Genomic DNA, 11,820 nt, shown 5'->3' with positions numbered 1-11,820 from the left:
CTCCTTCTCCTTCTCCTTCTCCTTCTCCTTCTCCTTCTCCTCCTCCTCCTCCTTCTCCTCCTCCTCCTCCTCCTCCTCCTCCTCCTCCTCCTCATCCTCCTTCTCTTTCTCCTCCTCTTCTTCCTCCTCCTTCTCTTTCTTCTTCTTCTCCTCCTTCCTCCTCTTTTACACCCAGTTGTTGGTGTTACAACTGCTCTGGGCTTTGGGATCCACTTGGGCCTTTGGGGTCCACCTGGGGCTTTCCAAACAGCCTCTGCCAGACCCCGAGGGGCAGAAGAAGAAGGTTTATTTTTATTGCCATATGACTTTTGTTAATATATTTTACTGTTCCTTGCCATTACGTGCCTTGGGGAGAAGGGATGGAGACTGAGAGACTCCAGATTTGATGGAGAAGTTGATAGACATCGATAGCAGAGCTGGGAAAACGACTGGAGGGAGGTTTGAGGGGAGATAAATATCCTTGGGAGGTGGATTTGGATGGATCCCATCCGTCTCAGATCCAGATCAATATATCCATAGCTCCTTTACACCCATTGCTCTGCTCTCGGGAGCTCCCTGACTTGTTTCCTCTTCTCCCGGTTTGCAGGATGAAAGGAACACCTTCCCTGCATCCACAGCCTGGCAGAGGGAAGCGGGAGCAGCAGATTCCAAAAAAAACAGATGTTCCAGAATCCCTAAAGTGTGCATTTACCCTCTCTCTGCTCGCTCTGCTCCCCATCACTCCACTGCTGATATCCCACTGTCAGAGAGGCCCCCAAATCCTGGGACGCCGAGTTTGGGAAGATGGGATCCATCCGTGCAGCAGTTTTTCTTCAGGACCTGGCAGCACCAAGTCTTGTTTTTCCTGTAAAGTCCAAGTAATAAACCCCGGGGAATTGTGCAACAAACTGCTTAACTTGCTGTTTTCTCCCCGTCCCCGTTTTCCCTCCCTCCTCCTCCCTCCCCGTTTCTCCCACCCCTCCATTTGCGACCCCTCCCGCTGGATTCGGTTCTTTATTGCCGGGCGGAATCGATTGGAAAGCGAAAGCCCGCGGGCTGGTTCCCTCCCCCCTGCCCTCTGCCCCCACCCACACCCTCTCCCCTCGCTGCCATCACCTCCTCACCTCGGCCAACCCCCCTCCCACCTCCTCCCTCCCTCCCCGCTTCCCTCTTTCCCTCCCTCCCCACCTTCCCGGAGCTGCGGCGAGCGCCGGTCAATCCATCACCCTGTCAGCCCCGTGTGACAGCCCTTCATAAATGCACCACAATGAGCCCAAATCAGCAGCAGAGCAGCCCTCAGCCCAACCAATTTAGCAGAGCAGGCAACATCTGAGAAAGCTGAGTCCCAGCGTGCCGGAGATTGAAATTGGGAAATTGGTTCTACTCCTCTTCGCCGGCGCTTTTTGGACTTATTTCTTTATTTATTATTTATTTTCTTTTTTTTTCTTCTTCTTCTTTTTTTTTTTTTTTTCCCCTAAGTATACCTATATATTCCCTCCCTGTATAGATATATATTTAAGGTAATACTCTCCCACTTAAATCTCCAGTGCTTATTACAGATGGACAGTGTGGCCCAGTTGCTTTTTTTTTTTCTCTCTCTCTCTCTCTCTTCCCTCGACGGTGGTAGATTATGAGAGGGTTTTATTGGTAAACTTGCTTAGTCTGCAGGAACCTGCTGCCTTCAGCACATCGAGCCTGAGAGCGGGGCTGGGCTCTGGCTGCCACACTGAGCTCCCCCTGCAGCTATTTCGGGGGGCAGGTGGATGTTTTGTCCTCCAAAATTACTTCTCCGGCATCGTGAGGGAATGTCCATGCGGGGTGGGAGCGTTTATTCCCACCCAGAGGGTAAAGAAAGGAGTTAATGTGCCTCCTCCATGGAATTAGGGATGCCTGACCTCACTCTGGGAGCTCTCTGCAGTCAGAGGGCAGTGGAGATGGAGTCGTGCTGAAGAACAACATCTGCGCTGCCACATGAGTGATGACCCGTAATGGGTTCAAGGACGGCATGGAGGGACATCCCCCCCTTTTTGGAGGCACTTAGGGGAGATGAATCCCATGTGTAGTTAGAAGTGGGAGCTTTTCAGAGCTGGGATGGCCTTGTAAGACTGTTTTTAGTGCTCCTGGTTTTGCCACCGGGTCGCTCGCTGCAGTGGAGGGTTTGGGGTGATGCTCCTCATGGCATGGAGGGTCAACAAGGCCGAGTGCCGGGTCCTCCACTTTGGCCACAACAACCCCCTGCAGCTCCAGGCTAGGACAGAGTGGCTGGAGAACAGCCAGGCAGGAAGGGACCTGGGAGTTTGGATGGACAGGAAGCTGAACAGGAGCCAGAGTGTGCCCAGGTGGCCAAGAAGGCCGATGGATCGGAGGAGTCCCAGTTGGTGTCACCTCACTCTGCAGGGCTGGAATAAAGAATCAAAAGTCATGGAATGGTTTGGATTGGGAGGGACCTTAAAGGTCATCTCATTCCATGGGCAGGGACACCTTCCACTAGACCAGGTTGCTCTGAGCTCCATCCAACCCGGCCTTGAACAATTTCAGGGATGGAGCATCCACAGCTTCTCCACAGCCTGGGATTTGCTGTTGACTCCATGACCCACCAGGATGTGTGGATCTTGCTGAGCTCCTGGAAACCAGGAGCAAATAAACTCTTCAGGATATGGGAATGCCTTCACCTGCACCACCCAAGAGTGCTGTGAGCTGCATCCCCCTTCTCTGCCTCTTCCCTCTTTCTCCCCAGCCATGGAGCAACTCCTGCCATGCCCTCCCAACAAACTCATCCTGCTTTTTTCTCATCTCAGGAGCAGCCAGATGGCCAAGAGGGCCAATGGATCCTGGCCTGGATCAGGAAGAGTGTGGCAGCAGGAGCAGGGAAGGGATTCTGCCCCTGTGAGGCCTCACCTGGAGTGCTGTGTCCAGCTCTGGGCCCTCAGCTCAGGAAGGACATGGAGGGGCTGCAGCAGGTGCAGAGAAGAGCAACGAGGCTGGGGAAGGGACTGGAGCACAATTCCCGTGAGGAGAGGCTGAGGGAGCTGGGGGGGGGCTGAGCCTGGAGAGGAGGAGGCTCAGGGGAGACCTCCTCACTCTCTGCAACTCCCTGACAGGAGGGGGGAGCCAGGGCGGGGTTGGTCTCTTCTCCCAGGTAACAATCAGTAGGACAAGAGGGCTCGGTCTCCAGCTGTGCCAGGGGAGGTTTAGGTTGGATATTGGGAAGAAATTCTTTCCAGAGAGAGTGATCAGCCTTTGGAATGGGCTGCCCAGGGAGGGGGTGGATTTTCCATTCCTGGAGGTGTTTAAGGTGAGACTGGATGTGGCATCAGTACCATGGGCTGGGAACCACGGCAGGGTTGGATCAAGGGTTGGACTTGATGATCTCAGAGGTCCCTTCCAACCCAGCTGATCCTATAATTCTATGATTCTGTGATGGGTTGGGGTGAAGAGCTTTGGGCCGAGGCAGCACAAAGGTGGCAAAGGCAAATCCACGGCCAAAATTCAGTCTCCATTCTTGAAGACTCAAGATTAAACTCCCCCCCCCTCTCCCCTTGACACCTTTTCCCAGGGTTAGAACTTCACTTCTAATGGAGAGACTGAGGAACATCCCAGGAAACTGGGAGATAAAAGGGTGGAAATAAAACAGGAAAGTGAAGGGGGAGCTTCAGACCAGGCCCAGGGTGGGATTCTTGGAGTGTCCTGTGCAGGGCCAGGAGCTGGATTCGATGACCCTGATGGGTCCCTTCCAACTCAGCCCATTCTAGGATTGGGAGCGTTTTGGGTGTTGCAGCTTCACGAGGGTTAAAAAAAAAAAACAAAACAGTGAAAATAAAACCTGGATAGATTAAGCTGGGAAAAAATCCGTGAAGGGCTGTGAAATACGAGACTCCTCTGGCTCAGGAGATGCAAACTGCACAGTTTTGGAAAAGCAAGGAGGGTATTTTTGAGGGAGTTTGCATTAAAACCCCCTGGTGTTTATGCTCTGTGAGGTCCTGCTTGGAGAGGAGCTCTCAGGCCGAGCTGGTCTGGCCTTTCCCGGGAGGTGACACAAATTCCACAAGATTCCCGAGGTGTTCCATGAAATGCAACCTCTCTTAGTTTTCCTGCTTCTCGTTCTGTGACTGCTGGCAATGCCACCACGTGTCAGATAAGTGCAAATAAGGTTTTTCCCACTCAAAATAATGCTGAGTGGCCACTTCCCAGCCAGCCAAGGGGGTAGGACATCATGGAGCTATTGGAGCGAGTCCAGAGGAGGCCAGAAGATGATCAGAAGGATGGAGCAGCTCTGCTGGGAGGAAAGGGTGAGGGAATTGGGATCGCTCAGCCTGGAGAAGAAAAGGCTTCAGGGTGAACTAATTGTGGCCTTCCAGGACCTGAAGGAGCCACAAGAAAGATGGAGAGAGAGTATTTCCAAGAGCCTGGAATGACAGGACACAAGGAATGGCTTCAAACTGACAGAAAGAAGACTTAGGTGGGATTTTGGGAAGGAATTTTTCCCTGGGAGGGTGGAGAGGCCCTGGAATAGAATTCGCAGAGAAGCTGTGGCTGCCCTATCCCTGGAAGTGTCCAAGGAGAGGTTGGACAGGGCTTGGAGCAACCTGGGCTAGTGGAAGGTGTCCCAGTCCATGGAAGGGGGTTGGAATGAGATGAGATTTCAGGTCCCTTCCACCTCAAACCATTCCACGATTTCATGACTTGTGTCCAAAGCAGGAATCCACATGCATGGAAAAGGCTTTTCTCCCAGAAGAAACCCCCCTGACACCACCTAAAATTGAATTCAATTCTTTTGGAAGTCTCCACATGAAGCTGATCCGGTGGGGAGATGGAGTTGGATCCCATCAGCTCCTGGCTGACTCCTACAAACAGATCCCTTATCACGCACCCATTTTTTTTGGGTGGTTTTAAAAACCCAGAATGACCCAAATTCACCCCACCCAAAACCTCGTTCACCTCCTGCCCCTCCAGCCCCTTTCCTAAGAGCCCACCAGCCTCTCCCTGGCGATCCCTCATCCCGGGGAAATTGTTAAGAGGCCGATAATTAATTGTGGCGAGTCACTAAAAAAATGATCATTCTTTTGCAGAGAATTAGCACCGTGTTCTGCAGAAATGTTAATGCTCAGGGCCATAAAATGAATGGGGAGCTACAGCACCAGCTGCCAGCGGGGCCATGAGTTATAATCCCACCTCTGGATGTGAAGAGACGGAGCTTCCAGACGTTTCTGAGGAGGGGAAACGCGTTTGCACCGGGTTGCAGTTTAATTTTATGGTTGTTTTTTTCCTGCCCTCAGAGTCCACAATTGCCTATTAATGACTGAAGCAGGGATAGGAAAGGTTTTGCTGATCCCAGCTCAGTCCTGGTGTTTATTTCTCATCTGACTCCCGGGATTTTACTCCGAACGGTTGGATAAAAGGACTCGGGAAGTCATGGCCAGAATTCTCAGGGCTGTGTTCCCACCGGCTCCCGGGGATCAAGAGCTGGGAATTTTGGAACTGCAGGGGGGAGAAAATGAAAATTAACAGGTCTGAGAGTTAATTGCTGCGAGTGAAGAGCTCTCCAACCAATATCTACTCGAGGCAGCTACAAAGGTGGGCTGAACACAGTCCCCATACCCCAATAAATCCAAACCAGCCTGGCTTAGGGAGGGGAATTTGGTAGATCCCTAAAGATTTAGCTTTGGAGTCAGGAGAACTCCTGACTTTGCAGCGCTCCCGGTGCTAAATCTGCTGATTCCAGGCCCAGCTGGAGCGGGCAGGTGTAAGGAAGGACATGGGGATGGGTTTGGAAGGCGTTTCCCTCCTCCCTCGATTTGATGGGACCTGACATATTTATTGATTTCCATTTGTTACGGACCAGCATTTGCTCCACAAATGGACCGAGGAGATGACTCAGATCACAGCTGCTTTCCCAAACATGCCTTGTTTTGTTTTGTTTTGTTTTGTTTTGTTTTGTTTTTTTGAGGTTCAAGGAATGGGAAGTTTCCAAACGATTCACTCTTGACCTGGTCTTTCATTCCCGGATTCCAGTGACTTCAGCTCCCAGAAATGGGGTGGGTTTCCTGGCTGGCAGAGCACTTGCCTTCAGGGAAGTCTGCAAGGCAGACACTCCTCCCTTCTCTTCCAAGTGGGATTTTGTTCTCCCTGTTTTTCATGCAGTTGGTTTTGAATCCATCCAGATCCAGGGGAGAAGAAAACGGAGTTTCTCTTGCAGCAGGAGTCCAAGATCCAGCTCATCCATGTCATGTGCCAGGGAAAGCCATGAATCAGTTGTTGGCAAGATGGAATTTTATTGGATGGAGGTTAAAACAGCTCATTTATGGCTGGGATGGGAAAAGGAGGGAGAGAAGTGGTGATGGAGTTTCCACTTTGGGGCAAAGGTGGATTCCAAGACAAGGAGCCAAGATCAGGGAGATACAGGGTAGGAACCACAGGGAGAAATCCTGTAAGAATTAGGAGTGTTTCTCACTAAGAGAGGGAATTCAGCCTTCAAATCCACTAAAAAAGCAGGTAGAGGGGGGGAAAAGTTTGGTCTCTCTGTCCATGGTAGGCGGGTTCGGAAGATGATGCAGCAAGAAAGATTTGGGTGAGACAATTGGGCAAAGGTCCATCCATGGAATGAATGAAGGAATGTCTGGGAAGGGGAGGATCTCAGACATTGGGAGAGTTCAGGACCAGGGCAGGGAAAACACCTTGTAAGAGCAACATGAGTCTGGCTTCTCTTGAGGAGAAGGAATGACCACACAGACCCAGGGAATGGTTTTGGCTGGAATGGACCTTCCAGACCATCCAGTGCCACCCCCTGCCATGGGCCAGGACACCTTCCACTAGCCCAGGTTGCTCCAACCTGGCCTTGGATACTTCCAGGGATGGGGCAGCCACAGCTTCTCTCGGAATTCCATTCCAGCCCCTCACCACCCTCCCAGCCAAGAATTCCTTCCCAATATCCCACCTGGCAGCGCGAAGCCATTCCCTGTGTGCTGTCCCTCCATCCCTTGTCCCAAGTGCCTCTCCAGCTCTCCTGGAGCCCCTTTAGGCTCTGGAAGGTGCTCCAAGGTCTCCCTGGAACCTTAGAGAAGAGCAACACATGGATGTTCCAGTGGAGGAAACTTCCAGGGGATACAAGGACCAATATTTGCTCTGGAGGTGCTTGATCAGATGTTACCCAAAGGACTCAGAGAAAGGGTGGGGTCTCCATCCTTGGAGATATCTAGACTCAGCTGGAGAATCATGGGATCACTGAGGCTGGAAAAGACCTCCAGGACCATTGAGTCCAATCTCTGACCCACCCCCACCTTGTACCCCAGCCCAGAGCACCAAGTGCCACATCCAGTTCTTCCTTGGACACCTCCAGGGATGGGGACTCCAAACCTCCCTGGGCAGCCCCTTCCAAGGTCTGACCACCCTTTCCATGAAGAAATTCCTCCTGCTGTCCAACCTGACCCTACCCTGGCACAGCCTGAGGCCGTGTCCTCTTGTCCTGGGAGAAGAGGCCAACCCTGAACACCCTGTTCTAACTTGAAAAACTGAATTTATCTTCAATTTTGATATACTTTAAGCACAGTTCTGGACAGGAGGTTGCCAGAGGGCCCTTCCAGCCTCCATCATCTTCAGATTCCATGAAAAAAAAAAACCCTGGAAAATTCAAAGTTGGCTTCGAGCGCTGGCCCTTCACAGATATCCCGGTTAAAAAAAACACTTTTCCAAAACTCCTTCCTGGCTCCAGTTGTGACTCTGCTCATCAGTTTGTGTCCCTTGGGGGTGCAATCACATCTTATTAATTTGAAATCGCCCAAATAGTCATTACCCTGATAATTGTCTGCTTAGTAAATACACTCATCCCCGAGGGCTTATTGAGGCTTTATCTACTCCTGGGTGACCTGAGGGGCTATTGATTATTTGCTCGTTAGTCCTCATTAACTTTGGGGTTTTAATAAACAATTGGGAGATAATCCAGGAGCCAGCAGAAGCTTTTCCTGGGAATCATCCCTCACCTCCTTCACAGGGGATGGTCAACAAAAAAAAAAATTATGTTTGTTTGCAGGTCTTTGAGGGAGAAAAGGGAATTTTGGAGTTGATTTCTGGAGGTTTTTATCCCCTGGGCTCGTTTCTGCCTTGTGGTGTTGTCCAACAGTTTGCTCCAAGTAGGAAAATATCCTGAAAGTGGTGCCTGAGTCCCACAGTTGGAAAATTCATCTCACTTTCAATGGGATCCCTGGGTTTTCCAGGCTGGATGAGTCCAGAAAACCCTGATGTTCTGGTTCTAACAAGCTCTGCTCCAGGATTAAGGGAATATGTGATGTTGTCCAACTATTTGCTCCAAGCAGGAAAACATCCTGAAAATGGTGCCTGAGTCTCACAGTTGGAAAATTCAGCTCACTTCCAGTGGGATCCCTGAGCTTTCCAGGCTGGATGTGCCCAGAAGTCCCTGACTCCCTGTGTCTGACAAACTCTCCTGTAGGATTAGGGGAAGATGTGGTGTCATCCAACAACGTGCTCCAAGGAGGAAAACATTCTGAAAGTGGTGCCTGAATCCCACAGTTGGAAAATTCAGCTCACTTTCAGTGGGATCCCTGGGTTTTCCAGGCTGGAAGAGCCCAGAAATCCCTGATGTTCTGGTTCTAACAAGCTCTGTTTCAGGATTAAGGGAATATCAGTGCTAATGAGGCTCTTTTTTCCAGGAATGTTGTTGAAAACATGGAAAGGACACAGCACTCTGCTGGAAGCAGAGTTGTGGCCTCTCCTCTGAGCATTCCCGAGCAGGGTTTCCTACCTGGAGGAGTTCTGCATGGGAATTTTCAATCTATTCCTTCCCAAGAGGATTCAGGCACTGCTTTCAGGATGTTTTCCTGGTTGGAGCACACTGTTGGATAACACCACATATTCCCCTAATCCTACAGGAGAGCTTGTTAGAATCAGAACATCAGGGATTTCTGGGCTCTTCCAGCCTGGAAAACCCAGGGATCCTGCTGAAAGTGAGCTGAATTTTCCAACTGTGGGATTCAGGCACCACTTTCAGGATGTTTTCCTGCTTGGAGGAAATTGCGTGGGAAGTGCAGCCATGACCACCTCCCTGCTTTTCCAGAGCCTGGTGCTGCTGTGCAGAAGCTTTTGGGAGAGGATGATCCATGTGCATATGACATTGATGTGGGTTCTGTCCCTGCTCTAGGACACTTATTCCCGTATTTTCTGCACAAATCCCCTCACTCTGCGCAGCAGGAATGACTGACTCTGTCCTTACTCGCTCCTTACTCCTTGTTTATTACTTGTGGCTCTTCCCACCCAAGCAGAGACCCTGGGATGTTGTTCCCAAATGTTCCCAAGGAGGGTAATCTCTGCCTCTTCTCCCTCCTGGAAGGAGCAGAGAGAGCAGATCTTCACTCATCCAGGTGAAGATCCCTCAGGAATGTTTGTTCCACGAGGTTTTCCTCCTCTAACCCAACAGCCAAGCTGTCCCTGGGTCGCTCAAGGAAGGATGGCATTCGTTTTTTTTTTGGAGGAAAACTCTTTCTGGGCACACCAGGATAGAGGCAAATCCATCCTGGCCTCAGCTGGGACACCCTGGAATTTTTCACAGGCTGGATCCAAGCTCTCAGGGAGGCCTGGAGTGTCCCAGACACCCTTAGGGACACTTGGACTGATGGGCTTTCTTGCCCAGGGGTAGGATCCAGATTTTGGGAGGAACAGACCTTAGATCAGGGTTTTCACTCTGCAAAGAGTTGAAACCACACAAGGAAAAACCAGGAATCCACGAGGAGTCCCTGGGCTATAATGCCAGGACGTTTTACCTCTCTGCCAGCACCTTCCATGGAGTGCAAATTTTTGGGATGGGACAACGTGGATCAGACTCCCCAGTCGAGTTCCCTGAGGCATCCCAGTGTTTCACAGAACTACCCTACAAAATCCAGGCTTGGGAAGACAAGGTGGCCTCTGGAATTCCCTCTCAGGTGCCCGTCAGCCCCCCCAAATCTTATTCCCATCCACGTGTCCCCTCCTTCCGTCGCCGACAGATTTTTCCTATTCCTCCCGCAGTGGAATCCGCCTGGCAGCTCCATCCTGACCCAGGGAGGTTCCCCCTTTCCCCCTTCCCTCCCCCTTCCACCCCACTCCCCACATCCCTGAGATTTATGAGCCAGACTTGCATTATGAGGTGAGTGACTTATCGGGCTGTCAGGGCGAGCGTTTTAAGACGGAATTATATGGGAGAGGGAAAAGATTTTTACCAAATTAATGAAAAATCAATCGGGCCTCAAAAATCCATTAATGGTCATAATGCACTGGTTACAGATAGAGAGATACCAGGGAATCCAATAGTGCCTGTTAAATACCTCTCCTGGAATGGAGCGTCTGGGATATAACTCATTCATTAGGCTGCCCATGTTTACTTTTTAAAGTGACACCAAGCCCTGTCCCTGCAGGACTCCATGCAGCATTTATAAGCCCACATTCCCCCAGTGCCCATCTCTGGGGCCAGCCTGGCCTGGTTCCGAAGGAATTGATCCTCCATTCCTATTTTTTTCCCCCCTCCCTGGGACAATCCCTGCTGAGGTAGGGCCGGAATGACTCTGTTCCTATAGCTGATGGTTTCCCCTATAGCTGATGGTTTCCAGCCTTCCCTGAGCTCTGGCTTTCACCCCAAATAGCTCTCTGGAGGTCTGACCTGCAGCTCAGAGTGTCTCCTCTTCATTTTCCTTAGTCTTAGCTTAGTGCTTGGCTTAATCCCTCCCCTCATCCAACAATAACAACGTTAATCCTGGGACTGATCCTGCTCCATTCCCAGTGTCTCTGGGGAGCCTGGGAACTGCTGCTGGTGCTCTCCCACCTCCCAGCCTTTTGAGGAATGGTCAAATAAGGAAAGGCTGAGAGAACTGGGATCATTCAGCCTGGAAAAGACAAACTTCGGGGTGACCTAATTGTGGCCTTCCAGGACCTGAAGGGGGAACTTACAGGAAAGATGAGACAAAACTATTTCCAAGAGCACGTAGGACAAGGGGGAACGGCTGAAAACTGTCAGAGAGCAGGGTTAGATTGGATATTAGGAAGAAATTCTTCCCTGTGTGAGTGGTGAGGCGCTGGGATGGAATTCCCAGAGAAGCTGTACCTGCCCCTGGATCCCTGGAAGTGTCCAAGGCCAGGTTGGAGCGACCTGGGCTAGTGGGAGCTGTCCTTTCCCATAGAAGGGGGTTGGAATGAGATGATCTTCAGGCTCGCCTTCCAACCCAAACCATCCCATGACTCTATGATTCCGAGATTCCAGGATTCTATGGGCAACGTGACACCTGGTTTGAAGGGTCAACATTGGCCACGTCATGCCTGGGAGAGGATCCTCCTCCCTTTCTCCCTTCTTTCTGCACATTGGGGTTGTTGTTGCTCCTCACCCTGCCCTGCCCCACCTTTCAGACCTTTGTCCACCCCCGGGTTGTTCCAATCCTCATGGAGATGGTGGGCCTGGCACGATGGATCTCAGGTGGCTTCTGGTGGGATCCACCCTCTCCACATCTGTCCAGATGTTTCCCACAGCTGCCATTCACTGCCTGGTGGAAAATTCAGGGGAGGCAACTTGCCCAAAAAGTCAGGACCGCAATCCAAATGGGAATTGCGGGTGCCTGGAGGGCGTCAAACCTCTCTAACATGAACTTCCCATGCAGTGGTGCAGCTCCATGTCAAAGAGACTTCAAAAGAGAGCAGTAAAGACCTCGAAAGAGCAGTTCCTCCCATTCCTTTTCCATTCCTGACTCCCCAGGGAGTGTTCCATAGCACAGAGAGCTTGTGGGAAATGCGTCACACCTTGGAATGTCAGAGCAGCTCCAGGATGTTGAACGGTCTTGGAGATGAAGAGAAGGTGAATTCCTCCTGCAA

Source organism: Corapipo altera, unplaced genomic scaffold (genome assembly GCF_003945725.1).
Source record: "Corapipo altera isolate COAL_440 unplaced genomic scaffold, ASM394572v1 206, whole genome shotgun sequence".
NCBI lineage: Eukaryota > Metazoa > Chordata > Aves > Passeriformes > Pipridae > Corapipo > Corapipo altera.
The sequence above is the reverse complement of the archived record's forward strand: the minus strand, read 5'-3'. Positions refer to the sequence as shown.